The 26,673-nt window shown below is 36.7% G+C and overlaps 1 protein-coding gene across 2 annotated transcripts in view; it reads left to right on the forward strand.

Moving 5' to 3' along the window:
• The window catches only part of GOPC (golgi associated PDZ and coiled-coil motif containing), a 58,695-nt gene that overhangs the window by 7,243 nt on the left and 24,779 nt on the right, over positions 1–26,673 (forward strand). The gene's annotated exons all lie outside the window — the stretch shown is intronic.

Here is a 26,673-nt window from a genome sequence, read left to right on the forward strand (position 1 = left end):
ATGGGAAAGTGGGAAAGCCAGTTGGCTAGAGAAACAGATGGACCACCAGGCATTGTTGAGGACCTATTTGGGGTTAGTTATCATAAATCCATGGTGCAACCAGTCTGTCTTGTTGTGCGACTATTTCTAGAAATACCTGTTTAAGAGCTGGCATAGCAATGACAGTAATAACTGGATTCATCTAGTGTTATAGTCAAGGAGATTGTTATATTGACCTAGTGTTATTGAAAGGAAAATGGTGATGGCCATGAAAAAGAGGAGATAAATGGAAGAGTAAGGAAGTAGAATTGACAAGATTTGATAATTATGTAGATGTAGAGGATAAGAGGACGGGTTAAGGATAATACCACATTTCTGTTTGGGTTGCTACCTTTAATGAGTAGTGTCCCCCCTAAAATTCATGCCTACTCAGAACCTTAGAATGTGAACTTATTTAGAAATAGGATCTTTGCAGATATAATTAATGTAAAGATCGAGATAAGATAATAGTGGATTAGTGTGGGCCTTAAATTCAATGGAAACATACTAATAGGAGACAGAAAAGAACACAGACACAGAAAAAGCTACATGAAGATGGAAGCAGAGATTGGAGTGATATGTCCACAAGCCAAGAAATGCCAGAGATCGCCAACAACTACCAAAAGCTAGGAGAGTGGCATGGGACAATTTCTCCCTCAGGGTTTCCAGAAGAAACCAACCCTGATTTTAGACTTCTGGTGTCCTGAACTGTGAGAGAATAAACTTTTATTGTTTTAAGCTACCTACTTTGTGGTAATTTGTTATGATGGCCCTAGGAAATTAATACATTACTATTCACCAAAGTAAGGAATCCATTGGGAACAGGTCCAGTGGGAAAGATAATGAGACAGGTGTAAGATATTCTGCATAGTACAGATCCTTATCTGTTTTGCATATTCCTAACATAGTCTTCTAATTGTTTCTTACCTTTTCCAGACCATCCTTTTGTTGCCTAATCATTCTAAATGATTCATTTTTGTGGTGCATATCTAAAAAGGCAAATCTGATTCTGTCACTTTTCCTTCTATGCCTCCCTATTATCCATTAGCTAAAATTTAACTCTTTAGCATGGTGATCAGTGTTCAGTCTGTCCTTACATCTTACCACTCCTTCCTAGCTGCTTTTGCCTCAATAAAACTAGTCTATATGCAGTTTTCTTAATAGGCCTTGCTCTTTCATGGCATCTCTACTTTGGCATAGACTTTTGTGTGTAACATATTCTCTGTCCCCTTTGTCCACAGTATCAAACAACCACTGAATGTTTTAAGACTCTACTTAGATCATCATCTCTGTGGGGGCTTTCCTCACCCCGTTCTCTGCTCTCTGTAGGCAGAGGCTGCCCTAAGGCCTTGAGCTCACTTGAACTATTAGATTTGTTATGCTGTACTATAATTAGTGGTTGCCACATATCTCTACCTCTAGAACATAAGATGTTTGAGGGTTAGGATTATGATTTAGGTGAAATAATCTGAACTGTCAAATGCTTTGTGGAAACTGACTTTGAGGGTAGCATTATTTCTTTGTGTACCCATTTTGATTTCTAGGAGTTGCTTTTGTTTTTCACTCAGTGCTCCTAGACCACATTAAGTGTTGCATAATTCCTTTGGCTTATATGTGGATTACAGAATTGGTTTTTGGTCCCTTTTAAAATTGGAAATTTGGAACTCACACATTAAATACCAACCTTTCTGACCTGCTTATATCCCTATACCACCTGTCAGGGGCTTTCATATGTTAGACTTTTCCTTTTCCCACTCTGTGTATTAGCAGATGTCCATTCAACACTCAGGGGAACTTCTGCCTCCTTTACCTCTTTTTAAATGGATACATCACACATGCCTCTATAATAGTGCCTACCACACTTTGCATCATAACTGGAAATATATTTTTATCTCTTTCTAATAGACAGTGAACTTAAGGACAGATTCATGTCTTCATCTTTTTGTCTCAGATCAGGCTGTACAGTGAACGATCAATAAATGTTTACTTGAATGAATGAATGAACTATTCAAAACACCTCTAGTGTTCTGCCACGAATCTTCAAAGATTACCAACAATCATTCTGTAATATAAGTTTCACAAGAGCTGGAATGGTGTCTGTTGTGTTGACTGTCATACCTGTGGTGTCTAACACAGTGCCTGCCACATTGTTGAAGGTTGGATCTGCAGGTTCATTTAATTCTTGGTATGTAATCACCAGACTATTGTATGAGTTAATATTTCATGGTATTCCATTTTGAGAAAAAATTGAAACTGATTAAAAATCACTTTAAACATCATAGCTTGGATTTAATGTACCTGTGACATTCCTAAAATATTAGGTAGATTGATTATCCTCCACATCCTATCTCCAGTTTGATCACAGAGCAGTTGAGTTCTATGACATTAAAATGGAATTATTTTATATTGTTTGGAACTTCATTTTGAAGTTTATAGCAAAGTACTTTATTTTTTTTAGCTTGTTCATTCATTTATTTTTTTTTTTTTAATTGTCACCCATGAGATATCAGGTACGGCAGGAGGTGCTAGGGTTTGGGATGGGCGAAAGCAAACAAAATAAGTACTTTAACTTTCAAAGATACATCTCAGATTTATCTACTGGTCTCCATTTCAAATCCTCCAGCCCTAGTTTATTCGTGTTGTCTCTCATATTATACATAGCTGCCTTTTTTGAAAACATGAATGTGATCCTGTCATTCTGCTTAAAATTCCTCAATTGCACTTTGAGTAAAATTCAAACTCCTTATTGTGGCTGACAAGCTCTGCATGATCTGACTTCCAGTGATGTCTTAACATTTTCCTCCTCCTCTGAATGGTCCAGCCACATGGGCCACCTTTTAGAAGCTCTAAGACAAAGTTCTCAACTTTTTTGTTTCAGGACCCCTTTATAGGCTTACAAATTTTGAGGACCCCAATGAACTTTCTTATTAGGTAGCTTATATGTACTGCTATTTACTGTATTAGAAATTAATAATTGTAAAACTGTAAATATTATATCACTTAAAAATAGCACTTAAAACTGTAAATATTATATCACTTAAAAATAGCAACAATAAACCCAATACATGTTAATATAAATATTTTTAATTAAAAAAGAACTATTTTCCAAAACCAAAAAATAATTACTGAAAAGAATAGCATTGTTTTATACTTTTTCAAATCTTTTCAATGTCTGGCTTAATAGAAGATGGCTGAATTCTCACATCTGCTTTTGTACTCAGTTTATTGTGATATGTTGTTTTGATTAAACAATAGGAAGAAAATTTAATCTCACAAAGATCTGTAGTTAGATAAGGGAAGAATGTTTTAATAGCCTTTTCAGATAACTGTGGATATTCTTTTTGATAGTAAAAGTTGACAAGAGGTAGTTTCTTAAATGTTAATTTAAAAAAGAAAACTCCACTAATTTTTTCTAGTGAAGTCTGAAACCATATAAATGAACTTTTAAAAACACTGTTACATTAAAATACACTAATCTATCTAGCACTTTGAATGGATCTTTACCCAGGCATGATTTTATAACATCATACATTGGTCATTTTGAAATGGTTTGCCAAGTTATGAAAATCTTTCAAATGTTGATACATCTCATTATGTAATATTAAAAATTCACATTTGTTAGTATCACCAATCTCAATAAACAAATCTTTAAATGTTGGGAAGTTGTCAAGCTCATGATTATGGATTCAGGTTTTCCAAAATTCTCATTTTCACTTGAAAGCTCAAATTTTTATCTTTGGCAACAGATTTTATCAGTTGTTTTCTTGAAGTATCATGTTCACATTATTGATTCTCAAGAAAATGTCTGCCAAAATATTTTAATTCAAATAACCATAGTTCTTTTAAATTGAAATAGTGTTCTACACACACAAAAAAAGTTCAGCTTGCAACTGAAGCAATTGTATGAGTGCTTGCTCCTAGAAAACAATAGCTTGGTATCAGCATAAATGCTTTATGCATACTTTCCATTTCCTCACATAGAATGTTAAAAAGACATGCACTCAAGATCAGGATTTTTTTAAATTAATAATTTTTACTGCTCCATGAAGGATACTCTTAAGCTTTTTGTAAAAAAACAAGTGCATGGCTATAAAGAGTACAGTGACTGCCATTACAAGTTTTGTGCCACTGCCTCAACTTTATATAAAAATGTTAGCATTTTATTCATTACTTTTGTACCTTCAGTACAAATGTCAACTTAGTCAAAAAGACAAATAACATTTTTTTATTATGAAAATAGTTTTGACCTTCCGGAGCCCTTGAGTTGGTCCCACAGACCTTGGGGTTTGTTGCTTCAACAGTCACCGAAACGCTTCCTAGAAGCCATACACCCCCCACACACACAAATTCTCTTCTTTTATGAATAGTTTCTTTCATACAGCTTATTATATATATTATAGGCCTTTTTTTTTTTTTTTTGAGACAGAGTCTCATTCTTTTGACCCAGCTAGAATGCGTGGTGTCAGCCTAGCTCACAGCCACCTCAAAACTCATGGGCTCAAGCAATCCTTCTGCTTCAGCCCCCTGAGTAGTTGGGACTATAGGCATGCGCCACCATGCCCGGCTAATTTTTTCTATATATTTTTAGTTAGTTAGCTAATTTCTTTCTATATTTTTAGTAGAGACGGGGTCTCGCTCTTGCTCGGGCTCATCTCCAACTCCTAAGCTATAACGATCCACCTGCCTGGGCCTCCCAGAGTGCTAGGATTATAGGCATGAGCCACCACACCCAGTCCAGGCCCCATTTTTTCCCCTAAGATACGAGGTCTTGCTATTAGCCAGGGTAGAGCACAGTGGCTGTCACAGGCGTGATCATAGTGCACTGCAGCCTCAAACACCTGGGCTCAAGTGATCCTCCTGCCTCAGCCTCCTGAGAAGCTGGGACTTTAGGCCCACAATACCATACCTGGCTAATTTTTTTATTGAAATAGGGTCTCACTATATTGCCCAGGCTGGTCTGGAACTCCTGGGCTCAAATGATCCTCCCACCTCAGCCTCCAAGTAGGTGGGACTACAGGTGCACACCACTGTCTGGTTTACTGTCTTTTTAATGACCTTGGAGAAGGAAGATAACTTCTCTGTGCTTCAGTTGCCTTATCTGGACAAAAAGTGTGTCTCTCAGAGGATTATTGTGAGGATTATGTTTGCTTGTCTAGACTGCAGAATATGATTTCTTGGGGGGAAAATGATAGATGGAATTAGTGGTCATTATGGTTGGCTAGAAAAAATTGGAATGAATAGGTAGAGTTCCCTATCTGATTTCCCTAGCAGAACTTTCATATACTAGATGAGCAGATTACTTCAAGAGATGACTATTTCCTATCTTAGGGATGGCAGAGGTTTTCAGTTTGACCTATGAATATATTTTCTGTTTGGTCATAGTTTTGTGTTTTAGAATAGAATTCATTGGCTTTTTGTAATTTTGAATAGTGGGAACAACACTACCTCAGGCACAGGGAGAAAATTAAAAATAGAGGAAAAGTCATCATAAAATGAGTAGGTTAAGTTAAGTGGCATTTTGAAGGTATATAAGAAAAGAAAGGGAATGGATCAAATGCTTTGATCAGTTACACTATCCCCTTGACTTTTGTCACAATAGAAAAGGTCTTATGAAGAATAGTTCTGCCTGTGCCATCTGTCAGGTAGTTTAGGATCCATTATATAAGAATCTCTGTGATACATTTTTTTAAAGATTTAGTTCCAGGAAAAAAGATAGTTTTGCCAGATAAAATGTCATTGCTTCCTTTAATAAGAGGAGGAGAATTGAATAATCTGTAAAGATTCTCTTATTACTTAGAAGCTCAGTATTAAATTTAATATAGTACTCAATAAGGTATAATAGGTTAGTATTTTTTATAGTGATATCCTGCCTTTTCTATATGAGCTTTATATTTGTATTTTTATTTCATAGACTATGTGAGCTTTAAAGCCTTTAAAGTAGGTGGGTGTAGATGATAAATTTTAGATACTGGCATTAAATGGTATAATTACTAGAGATCTAAATTCCAATCTGTACTATTCATCCCAAATTACATTTTTAAACATAAAGAGTATGCAGATATTTACAAGATGAAGTGATTACCTTTTGTACATTTTTTTTTTTTGAGACAGGATCTCTCTCTGCCTACACTTGAGTGCAGTGATGTCAGCCTAGCTCACAGCAACCTCAGCCTCCTGGGCTCAAGTGATCCTCATGCCTCAGCCTCACGAGTAGCTGGGACCACAGGAACAAACCACCATGCCCAGCTAATTTTTCTATTTTTTTGTAGAGATATTTTTTTGTAGAGATTCTCGCTCTTGCTCAGGCTGATCTCAAACTCCTGGCCTCAAGCAGTGCTCCCACTTTGGCCTCCCAAAGTGCTACGATTACAGCCCGGACTGTACACATACTTTAAAATACCATAGAAGCAATTATAGATAGATTCAAGATAGTTTTTACATCTTTACCAGCAGTATCTATGCTATAGTTCATTATAGTTAAATTTCTATTTGGAGTCAGCTATTTCCTTTGGTAATTCCTAAACAACTTGGAGAATGTGTGCTTTTGTGTGCATGCATGTCTGTGCCTGCATCTGTGCCTCTTTGCATGTATGTCTGTGTATGCTCACAAGTTCCAGTGCCTGTCCATGTGCATGATTGGAGATAATGGTGTTGGGACCGGGGTTCAGAATCTCTTGCTTAGTTAGAGCTTGGTCTAGTTCTGAGATTTGGGGATGAGCTCTCATTTGGAGCATGTAGACTCCTTCCTTACCATTTTTCCTGTTATTACCAGAATTACATATGATGTAAGGTGGTCCTGGTTTTAATCCCATGCCATTTATAATTTGGAGCAACTCAGAATCTCTTTGGTCTCAGTTGCTTTATGTGTAAAATAAAGACGTTTATCAGATTCTTTTAGGTTCGTATCTTGGACCTTCTGAAATTTTATCAGAAAAGTTGTATGGTGTGCTGAAACTCACTAGTGAGTTGGATCTAGTTTTCCTGCTGCAAGTTGATGCTCACTAATATTCTTTTCTTAAGTATGATCCTCCCCCAAACAGGATGCTTTTGAGGGATGTTTAAGGTAAAATAATTGGTGTTTTTTATCCAGTTAGACAGATAAATAAAAACTAGCCTATGTTTAGAAATAAAAAAGTACAGTTGTTGTATATTTTTAGATGATTTTCTAGAGGATGAAGGTCTGTACAGAGTGGGTTAACAGGAAACTCTGAATTTAAAAATTAGTTTGATTTTGGTTCCAGAGAATGGAATCCAGTAGTTCAAAGTTACATTAGGAAGAATTTATTTTGCTGGAAAAGTTTGAATGTTTTGAGAGAATATGAGATGAGAAATAAGAATAGTAATGACTTTATTAAATATAAATGAATGATAATGATAATCCTATAATGTTATTTAGGTAAACTGCCTATCTAACACTCTTCTCTATTCCTAGGAATACGTTATTCCTACTTTGTGCAATATGCCCTGAATTTTCATCTATCTTATGACTCTATTCCATAGCTGATGCTGGTGATCTGGGGACTACATTTTGACAATCACTGCCTTAGGAAAATCTCACCAGTGATTGATTTAATAACTTTGGTAAAGTGAAGGCTATGCTTTTAAGGCTCAGTGACCTTCATAGAATGAGATTGACTTAATGACTTATAGGAAAATAATGTGTTGATGGTCAGTTTTATTTCTTTTTTCTTTTTTTTTTTAATTTCAGAATACTACGGGGGTACAAACATTTTGATTACATGTTTTGCTTTTGTGCAGTTTGAGTCAGTTATGTGCCCATCATCAGGGTAGCGTGCATTGTGCCCATTAGGTGTCAATTTACCTGTCCCCCAACCCCCTCCCACCTACTTGATTTCTGTTGAGTTTTACTACCATATGTGCACATGGCTGTTGATTGATTAGCCCCAATTTAATAGTGAGTACATGTGGTATTCATTTTTCCATTGTTGCAATACTTCGCTTAGGAGAATGGTCTCTAGGTCCATCCAGGTTGTTACAAAAGGTATTAGTTCACTGTTTTATGGCTGCATGGTACTCCATAGTATACATACATATACCACATTTGATTAATTGACTTCTATATTGATGGGCACTTGGGTTGAGTCCTCATCTTTGTAATTGTGAACTGTGCTTCAGTAAACATTTCAGTGCACGTGTCTTTTGATAAAAAGATACTTTTTCCTTTGGGTAAATACCCAATACTGGGATTGCTGGATGAAATGGTAGGTCTACTTTTAGTTCTTTGAGGTATCGCCACACTATCTTCCATAGAGGTTGCACTAGTTTCCAGTCTCACCAACAGTGTATAAGTGTTCCCTTCTCTCCACATCCACATCAGCTTCTGTTGTTTTGGGACTTTTTGATAAAAGCCATTCTCACTGGGGTTAGGTAATATCTCATGGTGGTTTTGATCAGCATTTTCCTGATGGTTAGAGACTTTACTCATTTTTTCATATGTTTATTGGCCATTAGTCTATCTTCTTTTGAAAATGTTCTGTTCATGTCCTTTGCCCACTTTTTTATGGGGTGGTTTGATTTTTTTTTCTTGCTGATTTATTCTTTATAGATTCTAGTTATTGGCCCCTTATCAGATGTATAGCATGCAAATATTTTCTCCCATTCTGTAGGTTGTCTGTTCACTCTATTTTTTTTTTTTTTTTTTTTTTTTGTTTTATAATTTTTTTTTTTTATTTTGGCATATTATGGGGGTACAGATTTTAAGGTTTCAATAAATGCCCATTCCCCCCCTCCCCCCAAAAGCCTGAGTCTCCATCATGACCATCCCCCAGATGGTGCACATCTCACTCACTATGTATGTATATACCCGCACCCCTCCCCCCTCCCACCTGCCCAATACCCTATTACTGTAGCACCTATGTGTCTACTTAGGTGCTACTCAGTTAATACCAGTTTGCTGGAGAATATATCTGGTGCTTGTTTTTCCATTCTTGGGATACTTCACTTAGTAGTATGGGTTCCAGCTCTAACCAGGAAAATATAAGGTGTGCTATATCACCATTGTTTCTTAGAGCTGAATAGTACTCCATGGTGTACATATACCACATTTTATTAATCCATTCTTTGATTGATGGGCACTTGGGCTGTTTCCACAGCCTTGCAATTATGAATTGTGCTGCTATAAACATTCGAGTGCAGGTGTCTTTTTTGTAGAGTGTCACTGGATCATTTGGGTAGATGCCCAGCAATGGGATTGCTGGATCAAATGGTAGATTCACTTGGATCGCTTTAAGGTATCTCCATATTGCTTTCCACAGAGGTTGAACTAGTTTGCAGTCCCACCAGCAGTGTAGGAGTGTTCCTCTCTCTCCGCAACCACGCCAGCATTTATTGTTTGGAGATTTTTTGATAAAGGCCATTCTCACTGGGGTTAAGTGATATCTCATTGTGGTTTTGATTTGCATTTCCCTGATGATTAGAGATATTGAGCATTTCTTCATATGTTTGTTGGCCATTCTTCTGTCTTCTTTAGGAAAATTTCTGTTCAAGTCCTTTGCCCACTTTTTAATGGGGTTATTTGATTTTTTCTTCCTAATTTTCGTGAGTTCTAAGTATATTCTAGTTATCAGTCCCTTATCAGATGCATAGGATGCAAAAATTTTCTCCCATTCTGTAGGCTGTCTGTTTACTTTCATGACTATTTCTTTGGCTGTGCAGAAGCTTTGTAGTTTGATCATGTCCCATTTATTTATTTTTGTTGCTGCTGTGATTGCCTTTGGGGACTTCTTCATAAACTCTTTGCCCAGGCCGATGTCTAGGAGAGTGTTTCCAACTTTTTCCTCTAGAGTTCTAATAGTTTCATATCTTAGGTTTAAGTCTGTTATCCAGCGTGAGTTGGTTTTTGTGAGAGGTGAAAGGTGTGGGTCCTGTTTTAGCCTTCTACAGGTGGCTATCCAGTTTTCCCAGCACCATTTATTGAAGAGGGATTCTTTTCCCCAGCGTATGTTTTTGTCTGCTTTGTCAAAGATGAGATGGCTATATGAGGATGGTTTTATATCAGGATTCTCACATCTGTTCCACTGGTCAATATTCCTGTTTTTGTGCCAATACCATATTGTTTTAATTACTACAGCTTTGTAGTATAGTTTGATATCTGGCATATTAATGCCTCCCATTTTGTTTTTGTTGCCTAGAATTGCTCTTGATATTCGGGGTCTTCTTTGGTTCCATACGAAGCGTAAAATTATTTTTTCTATATCTGTGAAGAATGCTGATGGGATTTTAATAGGTATTGCATTGAATCTGTAGATCAGTTTGGGTAGTATAGACATTTTGATGATATTGAGTCTGCCGATCCACGAGCATGGTATGGATTTCCATCTGTTTACATCCTCTGCTATTTCCTTCCTCAGTGTTTCATAGTTCTCCCTGTAGAGGTCTTTTACCTCTTTGGTTAAATATATTCCTAGGTACTTTAGTTTCTTTGTTGCTATTGTGAAGGGAATTGAGTCTTTGATTTGGTTCTCAATTAGATTGTTGTTGGCGTATATGAATGCCTCTGATTTCTGTGTATTAATTTTGTATCCTGAGACTTTACTAAATTCATTGATCAGTTCCAGGAGTTTCTTGGTTGAATCCTTGGGGTTTTCTAGATACAATATCATATCATCAGCAAACAGTGAAAGTTTGATCTCTTCTGCCCCTATTTGGATACCTTTGATTCCATTTTCTTGTCTGATTGCTATAGCCAAGACTTCCAGCACTATGTTGAACAGAAGTGGAGATAGTGGGCAGCCTTGTCTGGTTCCAGTTCTAAGTGGGAATGATTTCAATCTTTCCCCATTCAGTACGATGTTGGCTATGGGTCTGTCATATATGGCTTGTATCATTTTTAGGTATGTCCCTTCTATGCCTATTTTCTTAAGTGTTCGTATCATGAAAGGGTGTTGAATTTTGTCAAAAGCTTTTTCTGCATCTATTGAAAGGATCATGTGGTCTTTGTTTTTGCTTCTGTTGATGTGGTGAATTGCATTTATAGATTTACGTATGTTGAACCATCCCTGCATCCCTGGGATGAAGCCCACTTGGTCGTGGTGGATTATTTTTTTGATAAGTGTCTGTATTCGGTTAGCTAAGATTTTGTTGAAAATTTTTGCATCTATATTCATTAGGGATATTGGTCTGTAGTTTTCTTTTTTTGTTGCATCCTTTCCTGGTTTTGGTATCAGAGTAATATTCGCTTCATAAAAGGTGTCGGGGAGGTTTCCGTTCTTCTCGATGTTGTGGAATAGTTTCTGCAAGATAGGTACTAGTTCTTCTTTGTAAGTATGGTAAAATTCAGGTGTGAAGCCATCTGGACCGGGACTTTTCTTTTTAGGGAGATTTTTAATTGCTGTTTCTATTTCAGCTGTTGAGATTGGTCTGTTCAGGGAATCTATTTCTTCCTGGTTGAGCCTAGGGAGGCTGTGTGTTTCTAGAAATTTGTCCATTTCCTCCACATTTTCCAGTTTGTGTGCATAAAGATTTTTGTAGTATTCATAAATTGTATCTTGTATCTCTTTGGGATCAGTTGTGATATCTCCTTTTTTATTCCTGATGGAGCTTATTAGAGATTTCTCTTTTCTGCTTTTCGTTAGCTTAGCCAACGGCGTGTCAATCTTGTTTATTTTTTCAAAGAACCAACTTTTTGTTTTATTAATCTCCTGAATAGCTTTCCTGTTTTCAATTTCGTTTAGTTCTGATTTGATCTTGTTGATTTCACTTCTTCTGCTGGGTTTGGGGTTGGTCTGTTCTTCTTTTTCCAGCTCTTTGAGTCGTTTCATTAGATTGTCTATTTGTGATCTTCTTGCCTTTTGGTTATAGGCATTTATGGAGATAAACTTTCCTCTCAGAACTGCTTTAGCTGTGTCCCAGAGGAGTTGATAACTTGTCTCTCCATTGTCGTTTTCTTCATAGAAGTTTTTTATTTCCGTCTTGATTTCTTCATTTACGAAGTAATCATTTAGTAGGAGGTTGTTTAATTTCCACGTTTTTGTGTAGAAATGTGAGTTTCTGTTAGGGTTGATTTCTAGTTTTATTCCACTGTGATCTGAGAAGGTACATGGTATGATTTCTATTTTTTTAAATTTCTTGAGATTTTCTTTGTGTCCTAGGATATGGTCAATCTTAGAGAATGTCCCGTGAGCTGATGAGAAGAACGTATATTCAGTGGATTTTGGGTAGAATGTTCTGTAGATGTCTGTCAGACCCAATTGTTCTAGAGTTTTGTTTAAGTCCAATATTTCTTTATTAATTTTCTGTTTGGAGGATCTGTCTCGTGCCGTCAGTGGGGTGTTGAAATCCCCGGCGATTATGGAGTTGCTATTAATCCATTTGCTTAGCTCCAGTAAGGTTTGCTTTATGAATCTGGGTGCACCTAAGTTGGGTGCATATATATTTAAAATTGTTATCTCTTCTTGTTGGACTGTGCCCTTCACCATTATATAATGACCCTCTTTGTCTTTTACTACTTTTGTTGGCTTAAAAACTAAATCGTCTGAAATTAGAACTGCCACACCAGCCTTCTTTTGGCTTCTGTTTGCTTGGAATATTGATCTCCACCCTTTTATTTTTAGTCTATGTGCATCCTTGCAGGTTAAATGTGTTTCCTGAAGACAGCATATACTTGGCCTGTATTTTCTTATCCATTCAGCCAGCCTATGTCTCTTGAGTGGAGAGTTTAAGCCATTCACATTTATTGAGAGAACTGATAGGTAAGGTAGATTACTGATCATTCTGTTGGGTTGGATGTTGTTGCTATGATTTGTGTCTTGAGCCATTGTAATATCTGGCCTTTAATATCTTTGGGTTTTGGTTGTTTTTATATCCGTGGATTATTATTATGATGTTCCGTGCATAACGCTGTTTTAAGTACTTCTTGTAGGGCTGGTCTTGTCTTGGTGAATTCTCTGAGCCTTTGCTTGTCTGCGAATGTTTTTATTTCTCCTTCATCTATGAAGCTTAGTTTTGCAGGGAATAATATTCTAGGCTGGGCATTGTTTTGTTTCAAAAGAGTGAGAATGGGGCCCCAGTCTCTCCTTGCTTGTAAAGTCTCATTAGAGAAGTCTGATGTTATTCGAATTGGCTTTCCCTTGTATGTCACTTGCTTCTTTTGTCTTACAGCTCTTAGAAGGGCCTCTTTAGTTGATACTTTGGTCAGTCTGATGACTGCATGACGTGACGTCTTCCTGTTTGCATTGAATCTCCCAGGGATCCTCTGGGCTTCTTGAACTTGTATATCGAGATTTTGAGCAAGACCTGGGAAATTTTCCTCTATTATATCTTCAAAAAGCTTGTCCAGCCCTTGAGTGTTGTCTTCCTCCCTTTCGGCTAAACCTATGACCCTCACGTTAGGTTTTTTCACATAATCCCACAGCTCTTGTAGACTTTGGTCTTTTCTCTTGTTTCTCTGCTGTATTTCTGTGACTGATTTATTTAATTGGAAGGTGTTATCTTCAAGCTCTGAGATTCTTTCTTCTGCTTGATCTACCCTGTTCTTGAGACTTTCCACAGTATTTTGTAGTTCTCTGAGTTGATTCTTCATCTCCAGGACTTCGGTTAAAGTTTTCTTCACTGTGTCAATCTCTTTGTTGAACCTTTGTTCCATTTCTTGGAGGTTTTTTGTGTTTTCTTGGTGTTGGTTATTGAGTTGTTGTTGCAGCTGGGTGAGTGTTCTTATGATCCACATACGAAATTCCTTTTCTGTCATATTGGTTGCCTGATTTTGGTCGGTGTCCGTTTCTAGGGGGCTGGTGCTCCTCCTTGGGGGTGTGTTTTCCATTTGGTTCTTCATATTTCCTGAGTTCTTTCGCTGATTTCTTCCCATGTCGATCAGTTGTTGTTTCTTTCCTTAGGTTATTGTTTGGGTATTCACACACCTTGTTTAGTTTCTGAGGCGTTAGGTGGTGCCTGTGGGTGAAATTGGACCACTCCCTGTATATTGAGTCAGTGGGTGCCGTGGAAAGGCTGTGCAAGATGCTGTCCCTGTCAGTAGGTGGCGTTTGCTTGGAGGAACAGGCTATGGTGTTGATTTTGAGTCCTGTTATCAGCTATCGTTCTGGGCGGAGCTGGGTTGGGTAAGCCTGCCCTCAGGCCGTTAGCAGGGGTCAAAGTTCTGTTCTCTGCTGTCAGGGCGGGGCTGGAATGGTCCCGCTCAGCCAGAAAGTCTGGGTGTGGGGGTGGGGCTGTCTGAGACCCACAGTCTGCAGCAGGCCTCGCTTCTTTCTACCCTCCCCAACTCCGCAGCTACTCCTGAGCCTCTGCCAGCAGGCCAGACCACAAGCCACCAGGCCTCCCCGGACTGTGATGCCGGCGGGGAGGTTCCCTGCACAGGAACGCCACCTGGGTTGGGCGCACAGCCTCCTCCTGGGATGTTCACTCTATTGATCGTTTCCTTGGCTGTACAGAAGCTTTTTAGTTTAATCAAGTCTCATGTGTTAATTTTTGTTTTTGCTGTGATTGCCTTTGGGGTCTTTTTTATAAATTCTTTGCCTAGGCCAATATCTAGAGGAGTTTTTTTCAACATTTTCTTCTAGAATTCTTATAGTTTTGTGTCTTAGGTTTAATTAAGCCTGTTATCAGTCATTAATTTTTGTGAGTGGTGAGAGATGTGGATCCTGTTTCAGCCTTCTACATATGGCTATCCAATTACCATTTATTGAATAAGGATTCTTTTCCCCAGTGTATATTTTTGTTTGCTTTGTCAAAGATCAGATGGCAACATGAGGATGGTTTTATATCTGGGTTCTCTGTTCTGATCCATAGGCCTATGTCTCTGTTTTTGTGCCAGTACCATGCTGTTTTGGTTACTATAGCCTTGTAGTATAGCTTGAAGTCTGGTAAAGTGATGCCTCCTGATTTGTTCTTGTTGCTTAAGATTTCTTTTCTGGGTCTTTTCTGGCCCTATACGAAACATAGAGGTATTTTTCCCAGATCTGAGAAAAATGATGTTGGTATTTTAATGGGGATTGCATTGACTCTGTAGATCACTTTGGGTAATATACATATTTTAATAATGTTGATTCTGCCAATCCATGAGCATATGTTTTTCCATCTGTTTACATCCTCTGTAATTTCTTTCCTCAGTGTTTTATAGTTCTCCCTGTAGAGGTCTTTCACCTCCTAAGTTAAATGTATTCCTAAGTATTTTATTTACTTTGTTGCTATTGTGAAAGATATTTAGTCTTTGATTTGGTTCTCAGCTTGTTGTTGGCATGTATGAATGGTACTGATTTTGGTTTTTTTGAGACAGAGTAGTGCTCTGTTGCCCAGGCTAGAGTGCCATAGCATCAGCCTAACTCACAGCAACCTCAAACTCCTGGGCTCAAGCGATCCTCCTGCCTCAGCCTCATGAGTAGCTGGGACTACAGGTGCGTGCCATGATGCCCAGCTAATTTTTTCTATTTTTAGTAGGGATAGGGTCTCACTCTTGCTCAGGCTGGTCTCGAACTCCTGAGCTCAAGCAGTCCTCTCGCCTCAGCCTCCCAGAGTGCTAGCATTACAGACATGAGACTCCACACCTGGCCACTACTGATTTGTGTACATTGATTTTGTAACCTAAAACTTTGCTGAATTTGTTTATCAATTCCAAGAGTCTCCTGGAAGAATCTTTGAGGTTTTCTAGATATAAGATCATATTGTCAGCAAAGGCCAATAGTTTGGCCTCTTCTTTCCCCATTTGGATATCCTTGATATCCTTCTCTTGTCTGATTGCTCTGCTAGGATTTCCAGCACTATGATGAATAGAAGTGGTGATAGTGGGCAACCTTGTTGAGTTCTAAGCAGGAATGCTTTCAGTTTTTCTCCATTCAGTATGATGTTGGCTGTGGGTTTGTCACATATGGATTTTACAATTTATAGGTAAGTCCCATCTGTGCCTATTGTGTTAAACATTCTTATCATAAACGGGTGCTGGATTTTGTCAAATGCTTTTTCTACATCTATTTGAGAGGTTCATATTAATTTTGTTTTTGCTTCTATTATATTTATGTGGTCAGTTACATTTATAGATTTGCATATATTGATCCATTCTTGCATCTCTGGAATGAAGCCTACTTGGTCGTGGTGGATTATTTTTTTCATGTATAGCTGAATTCAGTTTGCCAGAATTTTATTGAGAATTTTTACATCTACCTTCATAAGGGATATTGGTCTGTAATTTTCTTTTTTTGTTGTTGTTGTGTCCTGTCCTGGCTTTGGTATCAAGTTTATATTGGTTTTGTAGAACAAGTTGGGGAAGATTCCTTCCTTCTTAATGTTATGGAATAGCTTCTGCAGTATAGGAACCAGTTCTTCTTTGAAGTTCTGGTAAAATTTGGATGTGAAACCATTTGGTCTGGGACTTTTTTTGTTGGAAGATTTTTTATTGCTGCTTCAATTTTGACACTTGGTAGTCTTCTGTTCATGAATTCTATTTCTTCCTGACTGAGCCTAGGGAGCTGTGTGTTTCCAAGAATTTGTCCATTTCCTTCATGTTTTCAAGTTTGTGTACATATAGATTTTTATAATATTCAGAGATGATATTTTGCATATCCATGGTATCAGTTGTGATTTCTCCTTTTTCATTGCTGATTGAACTGAATAGAGTCCTTTCTTCTCTGCTTCTGGTTAATCTAGTGAGAAGCCTGTCAATTTTGTTTCTCTTTTCAAAGAAGCAACTTTTTGTTTCATTAATCTTCTGTATAATTCTTTTATTATCAATTTTATTTAGATCTACTCTTATCTTGGTTATTTCTTTTCTTCTGCTGGGTTTACATTGGTTTGCTCTTCCTTTTCCATTTCCTTGAAATGATTCATTAAATTGTTGATTTGTGATCTTTCTGTCTTTTGGATGTAGGCATTTATGGCTATGAATTTTCCTCTCCAGGCTGCTTTAACTGTATCCCACAGATTTTGATGACTTGTGTCCCCTTTACCATTTCAAAGAATCTTTTGATTTCCCTCTTAATTTCCTCCTTGACCTAGCTATTATTTAGCAGTAGGTTGTTTAGTTTCCATGACTTCCTAGTGTAAATGAGTGTTTCTGTTGGAGTTGTTTTCTAACTTTATTTCAATGTGATCTGAAAAGATACGTGATATAATTTCTGTTTTTTAAAATTTGTTGAGACATGTTTTGTGGGCAAGGGTGTGGTCAGTCTTAGCTATGTTCCATGAGCTGATGAGAAGAACATATATGCAGTGGCTTTTGAGTAGAATCTTCTGTAAATGTCTGGTAGCCCCATGTGTTCTAGAATTCTGTTTGAGTCCATTGTTTCTTTGCTAATTTTCTGTTTGGAGGATCTGTCCCGTTCTGTCAGTGCGGTTGAAGTCCCCGACTATTACAGTGCTGCTCTTTACCATTTTGTTTAGACAAAGTAGGATTTGCTTTATGAATCTGAGCACTCCTGTGGTAGGTGCATAAATACTTAGAATTGTTATGTCTTCTTGTTGAGTTGTTCTTTTTACTATTATAAAATGACTATCTTTGTCTTTCTTAGTTTTGCTGATTTGAAATCTATGTTATCTCATATTAGAATGGCTATATCAGCTTTCTTTTGGTTTCCATTTGCATGGAATATTGTTTTCAATCCCTCCACCTTGAGTCTGAATGAGTCCTTGTGGGTTAGATGTGTTTCTTGGAGACATCAGATACTTGGCTTTTATTTTTTTTAATCCATTCAGTTAGCCTTTGTCTCTTGAGTGGGGAGTTAAGCCATTCCTATTTATTGAGAGAGTTGGTAAGTGGGGTGGATTTCTGTTCTTCCTATTGAGTAGAAGTTTATTGCTCTGTTTTATATTTTGAGCCATTGTGGGCTCTGACCTTTATCTTTTTGGTGACTTTACACTGGTGGGTCTTTATTATGTTGATCCATGTATAATAAAGTTCTGAGTACTTCTTCCTCTCATTAAACAGGGTCAATTTTGCCAGAGTTTCGATAGGAAATCATTAGGCATCTACCTTACAATCCTGACTTGGCTCTTAACTACTCTTTGTTTCCTAATCCTAAAAAATCTGTAAAGGGCACTCATTTTTCTCCAGTTAATAATGTAAAAAAGACTGCATTAACATTGTTAAATTCCCAGGACCCTAAGTTCTTTAGGGATGGACTAAATGGCTGGTGTCATCATTTACAAAAGTGTCTTGACCACAGTGGAGCTTATGTTGAGAAATAAAGTTTATGTTTTTAATTTTTATCATTTAATTCCATTTTTCCATGAACTTTTTGAAGTTCCTTTTTATTTCTGTTGTATAGCCTTGGGCTAAAGTATAATATCGCAGCTTTCCTATTACAATGAAAACATGTATGCTGAGGACGTCTGATCTGAGGAAAAGTACAATGAAAGCCTAATTTTAACTTAAAATAAATCATTGGAAAAAAACAGAACAACTAAAATTATAGAAGAAAAACACCCAATGACAGGCTCTTCAGCAAAACTGTATATGGAGGTATCCTCACAAACCCCAGATGTGGGTAAATCAGGGTAGCAGGACCCACCTAAATCTCATGTGGAGGAGTACCTTGTGACAGAAGGAATAGAAAGGGGAGCCTAGCAACCCAGAAATCACCAACAAATCCCAAAGGTAGAGAACTTCGCCTTGAGTGAAAAGCTTTAGGAAGCAGATCTGAAAACAACAAGCAGACCTGCTTCCAGGTTGCAGGTTAATAAAAAAACAGACCATGGGATCACACACTAAGAGACTGGGATGTACTTTAAGAATTTCAGAAATTTCCAAAAAAAAAAACTACTTTGGGGAAAGATAGAGTCCAATTCTAAAGAAACACTGCTAGAAGTAGAATCCCAACTATGCAGAAAAGAAACATGAAGTTTAAAGGGAAAAGAGAGTTTGTATTAAAGATAGAGGAGGATACATAGGAGGTAGATTTCAGAATAGTGGCTTTGGCTACCCTGAGAGGCCATGGTTTTAAATAGTTCACTTTTTAAGACCAGAAGAGGGAGCCTTAAACTATAGCTAGGAAAGAGACCCATGCTTACTGTGTGGAAGTCTCCCCCTAAATGTGTGTTAAAACACCTGTCATTTAAATATGAGTAACAGAAAAGAATTTCATTTGAATCTAGTAAAAATGTACTATTACCAAAAAGATAAAAAACATAAAAATTAACAGAATAATGTAAAAACAAATAATAAAGGCATATCAAAGCAGATGAAAACTGTAAACTATGTTATAAACGAAAAGAAATTAATAATATTATTCAACTACAAATAAAGCAGCATAATTCAGAAATAGAAAAACTCAAAAAGAATAAATAAAAATTTTTAAAAATGCTCATAGAGCTCTGGCAAGAATTAGAAAACATCATTTTAGAGTAGAAACATAGAAGGAGCATAAAAATATACAGTACAGTAAGTACAGCAAGAAGAAGAGGATACGCAAGACAAAAAAAGATCTGAGAAAATTGTAAGTATGAAAGATAGGAAAAGAATAACTAATAATAGCGTAATTGGAGTCCTGAAGAAGAATAAACTTATATTCAAGACTACTCTCAATAAACCTTCATATATTGCTGGTGGGAATGTAAAATGATTTAGCAACTCTGGAAAATGGTTTAACAGTTTCTTAAAAAGTTAATCGTAGAATTTCCATATGACCCAGCAATCCACTCCAAGGTATACCCCAAAGAATTGAAAACCGGTAAATATGTGTATGTATGCTCACACAGTACTGTTCATAATAGCTAAATGTCCATAAATGAATGAAGGGGTAAACAAATTGTAGTATATACATACAATCAACTATTATTCAGCCTTAATAAGGAATGAAGTATGGATATATGCTGTAACATGGATGAACCTAGAAAACATTATGCTAAATAAAAGAAGCCAGACACAAAAGGTCACACGTTGTATGCTTCCATTTATACGAAATATCTGGAATAAGTAAAACCATAGAGACAAAATGAAGACTGGTGGTTGCAACAAAACAGGTGGAGAGGGGAATGAGGAATGACTGCTTAGTGAATACAGAGCTTTCTTTTGTGATAATGAAAATATTTTGTAGCTAGTTATAGGTGGTGGTTGCAAACATTGTGAATGTATTATAATAAATGACACTGAACTTTTCACTTTAAGATGGTTAATCTAGTATTATGTGCATTTCACCTCAATAAAAAATGTACCAACCGATTCATTCTTTTTTTCTTTTTGGTAGAGATGAGGGATCTCACTGTGTTGCCTAGGCTGGTCTTAAACTCCTGGCCTCAAGCAGTCCTCCTGCTTTGGCCTCCCAAAGTGCTGAGATTACAGGCATAAGTCCCTGGCACCTGGCCCAATTCACTCTTAAAAAGTGTCAATAAAACATTCCTGAAATAACCCAAAGTTGAATCTGCTGCATATTGGAAGGGCACACACGGACCCAGAATGATTAACACCAAGATATATTTTAGTATATTGATCTTTTTTTTTTTTTTTTGAGACAGAGTCTCGCTTTGTTGTCCAGGCTAGAGTGAGTGTCCTGGCGTCAGCCTAGCTCACGGCAACCTCAAACTCCTGGGCTCAAGCGATCCTCCTGCCTCAGCCTCCCGAGTAGCTGGGACTACAGGCATGCGCCGCCATGCCCAGTTAATTTTTTCTATATATATATTAGTTGGCCAATTAATTTCTTCCTATTTATAGTAGAGACGGGGTGTTGCTCTTGCTGAGGCTGGTTTCGAACTCCTGACCTCGAGCAATCCACCCGCCTCAGCCTCCCAGAGTGCTAGGATTACAAGCGTGAGCCACCGCGCCCGGCCTAGTATGCTGGTCTTTAAAGATAAAGCGAAAAGAACTTTGGGAATCCAGACAAAAGACCAAGTCACTTATAAGAGAAAGAAAAGATGAGGATTGGGCTTCTCAGTAGCAATGTTTTACACCAGAACCTAGTGGGGCAAATTTTAAAATACCCAGGTATAGAAAATGTGAGCCAAAGATTTTATATCCAGCCAAATTGATTTCAAGTATAAAGACTGTATGATTTCAAGTATAAAGACTGTAAATAAATAGTCATGAACATGCCGGCTCTCAGGAAATAGTAAGATGAGACCTTTTTGAGAACTCCAGACTCTGGAATGAACTGAAATCAATTAAAAGGATTTGTTCTGTAAAATTTGGATTCAGTCAAAAGGATCTGGAAGGCCACATGTGGCTCCAGCGCTGCAGGTTCCCCACCCCTGAATGCTGTTTGCTATATGTTCTGCAGTATAGACATAGTTTTCACCTCAAAATGGGAGAAACAAATATTTGGAAAGTTTATAAGCATGATGATTGCTTATAGATATTATCTGGGAATAGAAAGATACCACTTTGTTAAATGCTGGAGAAGAGTGAGGGAAGGGAAAAGATGTTACTAGCTAATTTCATGACTGCTTATAGAAGAGATAATATCTTAAATATAATCTGAAGAAGAACTTAGAATATAATATAGCAGTAATACAGAGATACAGAGCTTCCGTAATACTAATAATATGTTTTTAAAACCAGCAAAGAGAATAGTGAAGACTTTATGTGTGTGCTGTTTACAAACATGAAAAATATAATGAAAGGTTAAAAATAAAATACCAGACAAAATTATTCCAAGTAAATGGAAATAAAATGAAACCAGAAGTTGCAAACTTGATAACACATAAGATAGAATTCAGGCCAAAAAAAAACCCCAAAAAACATTAAATGTGGGGGAGGAAACTTAAAATATTGAGCTATATTAAAATTAAGCACTCTGGCCAGGCGTGGTGGCTCACGCCTGTAATTCTAGCACTCTGGGACACCGAGGTGGCTGGATTGTTTGAGCTCAGGAGTTCAAGACCAGCCTGAGCAAGAGTGAGACGCTGTCTCTACCAAAAAAATAGAAGTTAATTGGACAGCTAAAAATATATAGAAAAAATTAGCTGGGCATGGTGGCGCATGCCTGTGGTCCCAGCTACTCGGGAGGCTGAGGCAGAAGGATTGCTTGAGCCCACGAGTTTGAGGTTGCTGTGAGCTAGGCTGACGCTACTCTAGCCCGGATAACAGAGACTCTATCTCAAAAAAAAAAAAAAGAACTAAAATTAAGCACTCTGTTCATGAAAAGACATTTTTAATAAATTGAAAAGAAGCCACAGAATGGGAGGAAGTAGTTGTACCTTATGCCCAATAAAGGAGTTCATACTTTGTGTGTATGTATGTGTAGACAAAATTCTTACAAACCAATAAGAAAATTATGGGCAACCCTGTAGAAAAGTAGGCAAGAGATTTTTAACAGGCACTTCACAAAAGAGATTATTCAGATGGTCTATAAATATATGAAAAGGTGGTCAACCTTATTAACAATGAAGAAGGTTTAATTAAAAACTACAATGAAATGCCACTACATCCTTACCAGAATGGCTAACATTTAAAAGACTGACAGTGCCAAAGGAAGGCAAGGATATGAAGCTGAGTTCTTATTCATGGTGGGCATATCAGTTGCTAAAATCACTTGGAAAACTTTTTTTTACTTTTTCTGCTGAGGTTTGATGTATACATACTCTATAACCCAGAAATTTCCCTCCTAAATATATACTCAAGAGAAATGTATTCAATATGTATCAAAAGATAGGTTCATAGAAACAACATTTTAATAGTTAAAAACTCAGAACAGCACCAATGCCCATCAAAAAATTGAATGAAATTGAAAAGTAGAATGAATGTAAAGTAGAGATTGTTGTGTATTTAATGAATACTCTATAGCAGTGAAAATGAATGAAGTATAGCTTCACAGAACATCATGAATGAATCTCATCAACATCCTCTTGAAGCAAAAGCCAGACATAATGAATGCATGCTATATGATTCCATTCATGTAACATTCATACAGGCAAAACTATCTATGGTGTTAGAAGTTAGTGTATTATTTTGGTCAGGTGTCCTCAAACTACAGCCTGTGAGCCACATGCAGCCTGCCGGGGACATATATTCGGCCTGCCGGGTCTTTTTGCCACCGCTGCCTGTCCTGCTTAGCAGCCAACTCTTCCCAGGCCCACAGTGCGCATGTGTGGAATGTGCGCAGCACGGCCCTCCAACGGTCTAAGGGACAGTGAACTGGCCCCCTGTTTAAAAAGTTTGAGGACCCCTGATTTTGGTGGTTACGTTTGTGGATGAAAGTGGGGATAGTGATTTGGAGAGGTCACAAGCAGAGCTATTACTACTCTACCTTTTTTTTTTTTTTAATCTGAGTGGTAATTAAATGGATATTTTTTCTTGCAGTTTGTCTACTTCTCTGATATAAGTTTATACATGAATTAAAAAGTTGTAAAAAAAGGAATAAGAAAGCTCTATTGATAAGGAGTGATCTCCAGGAAGTGAAAAAAGCAAGAGGCAGCACAGTGTTCATATTTTGCTACATTTTAGTTTCGTTTATAGCATGCTGCTACTTTTCTTCTACACTCAATCTATGCTCAAGACTGGTTATTACCCAAGCCCAAGTCCTTGACACTCTGTGGTCCCATCCAGAGTTCCAAGTTGTCATTTGTTTCTTTATTTCCAATATTCTGTGGAATAGTTCTTGTTGCTTATATCATGGTTGACACAAAAATCAGCATGTCTAAAATTTAAATTCATCTTCCTTCCCTCATATCTATATAAACTATCATCCTAATCTTACTAATCCTAATTTTCCTCGAATGGCTTCACTATTCTCAGTATTATTGTTGACCTAATCTTCTACTGAACATCCACTGGACCACACTGTAACTAGTTGTTGCTAACAATTTCTTTTCAGCATAGTAAAATCCTTTATTCCCATTTACAAAGCTATCATGATAACATGTTGTTTAGAAAGTTACAAATAGGTTGTTGCTATAGTATCCATGTCTTCACCTCTTTACCTGCATGTATGTTACTAAAATGCTATTGAAAGAAAGTGCTTCAAAATTATATAGTGACTTTGATTGCATAACTATGAATATATTAAAACCACTAAATTGTACACTAAGTTTTATGGTATTGAATTATATTTCAGTAGAGGTGTTATAAAAACAAAATGTCATTGAAAGGATATAGTTTCCTATATTTCCTATTAAATATTTCCTATTAAATACAAGTTTTGGTCTATCATCTAAAGCCATTCATTATATCCTGCCTCACGTATCCTCTCCAGTTTTATCCAGTCTGTCAGTATATAATCCCTCTAGGTAATCTAATCTTAGTAATAACATTTTCATATTCTAATAAGTGCTTTTATATGTAAGAGTAATAATCTTATGAAAATAATCAAAGCCATGGATATTACCCCTATTTTAAAATTGGAAACTTAAATGGAGACAATGTTTTATGCAGAGTCACAGGGCTAGTATTAAAATTCATTTCAACTAAACACATAATTATTGAGCATCTTATACATGCTAGGCACTGATTGGTACAGTTGGGTCATAGAGATATATTCTAATCCTCTGATCCCTGTCTATAATCAGAGAATTTACCAAAGATGTGTCTGGTCTCTCTGTTACTCTTTGAATGTGCTGTATTTACTTAATGAATACCATACTAGTCTTCCCATCTCTAGATTTTGTTACTGCTTCTGTTTTGTACATGTTTTCCTTTTCCTTCAAATCTCTTCTAAGCTTACTTTCATTATGAATCTTTTCCTCACTTTCTTTAAGCCTTCCTTTCCATTGAATTCCTTGGGACTGGGCCAATTCCATGTGGATCTATAACTTGCCACATTTTGTTGTTGTTGATTCACATGCATATTTATCATCTTCGTTGGGATGAAAGTTTGTCAAAGGCATACCTAAATTATGATCTATAACTTTTAAAGTATTATCTACAGTTTTTGGTTTTTTGTTCTCATTGTGCTGACATAGTTCTAGACCCTTAGATGCTTGCTAAAATTATGTTGAGTTGAATAGGAAACAAAGACATTGTCTTGGTCTTCAATCTGCCGTCTAGTTGGGAAAACCAAAAACACAAGGGACAGATACACCCTATGCTAATACATCACCTGTGCAAAAGTAAGAAACTTTAATCTAAATGGCTAAGTGGTCTTGATGAGTTGTTCAGCTACACCATAACTTAAAATTTACAGTCAACTCTGATCTTTAGGCTTACTGTGGTCTTAGAAGGTAATACCTTAGTACTTAAAAATAACTTTACTGCGTTCCTCAAAAGACTTAAAATGGCTATTAGCAGTGCTTTTATTTATTGACATTACTTCATTCATAAAAAACGTGGAGCCAAGAGCAAACATGTGGTATTACTTTTCAGAGGTGAAGGAGACGTTAGCAAATACAGGGACAATAATGGTGGCTTCAAATTCCAGATAGTTCACCATTGCTTGTATTTGAGCAAATTTTCACAAGTTTTTTTCTACAATCTTTAAACATTTTAGGGCATGTATTTCTAAGTGAAGAGAGGTTCTCAAAGCCTTAAACTTTAGATAAAGATATAGATAAAGTAGATATAGATAAGAATAGCTATTGCTTTAAACATTTATAGCTTTATAAAGAAGAAAATGGATATTTAAAAAGATAATCTATAATAAAATGGCATGTATATCATTTTAGCATTATTTGTGAGACATGCTTCAGTAATTAAATGTATTAATAGGTGAAATCAAAACAATGCACAATTTTATTATTTAGTTATGATGAGAACAGTTTATGAATCAAAAAAGGGCTTCAGCTGTAAAAACTGTTTATGGTTAATAATGTTATTAAGTTTCTAATGTAATAAAATTTATAACTTTTTTAGTGTATGACTAAAAGAATACACCATAAAAAGTAATTGTATACATGGAATCGTGAATCATTTTGAAGTGGTTTATTAAGGTAGAAATATAAATAAATAAAATTTAAATATAGCAACAACAGAAAAATAACTTTACTAGATAGTAAGGAAGCTGATTTAGGCTAGTGTCCTCTGGGTTGAAAACAGAACACCACTCATTTTTTGGCCTTTCCTCTAATATACTATTAATGTTACTGGTCTATCATAGCAGGCTGGTGAGCCATTCCATACTTGTGTATTTTCATGAGCTTTGAAGGTAAAGGTGAAAGAGTGAAAAGGCTTCTTAAAGTAAGCAAAGTAAAATGGAAATGGCATTCTGTATTTTATTTTATTTATTTATTTATTTATTTATTTATTTATTTATTTATTTATTTTTTTGAGACAGAATAGAGTGCAATGACATCATCATAGCCCATTGCAACTTCAAACTCCTGGGCTTAAGTGATCCTCTTGCCTCAGCTTTGCTAGTAGCTGGGTGGGACTATAGGCACACACCACCATGCCCAGCTAATTTTTGTATTTTTAGTAGAGATGTGGTCTTGCTCTTACTCAGGCTGGTCTTGAATCCTGAGTTCAAGCAATCCTTCCACCTCGGCCTTACAGAGTGCTAGGATTACAGGAGTGAACCACCATGCTCGGCTGCATTCTATATTATTAGAAGATATCATTTATAGTGGAACCCTCTTGCTACTGAAATTAATATTTCACTTATACTGTTGATTTTATGTCAGTTTAGATAGATGTCATATTTCAGTCAGATAATATTCTTCTAGTGTTCATGTATCCATTTCAAAGATAGTCTCTACCAGCCTGAACAAGAGCAAGACCCCATCTCTACTAAAAATAGAAAAAATTAGCCAGGGTGGTGGCGTGCAGTTGTAGTGCCAGCTACAAACTGAAGCAGGAGATCACTGGAGTCTAGGAGTTTGAGATTACAGTGAACT

This window comes from Microcebus murinus, chromosome 5 (genome assembly GCF_040939455.1).
Source record: "Microcebus murinus isolate Inina chromosome 5, M.murinus_Inina_mat1.0, whole genome shotgun sequence".
Taxonomy (NCBI): Eukaryota; Metazoa; Chordata; class Mammalia; order Primates; family Cheirogaleidae; genus Microcebus; species Microcebus murinus.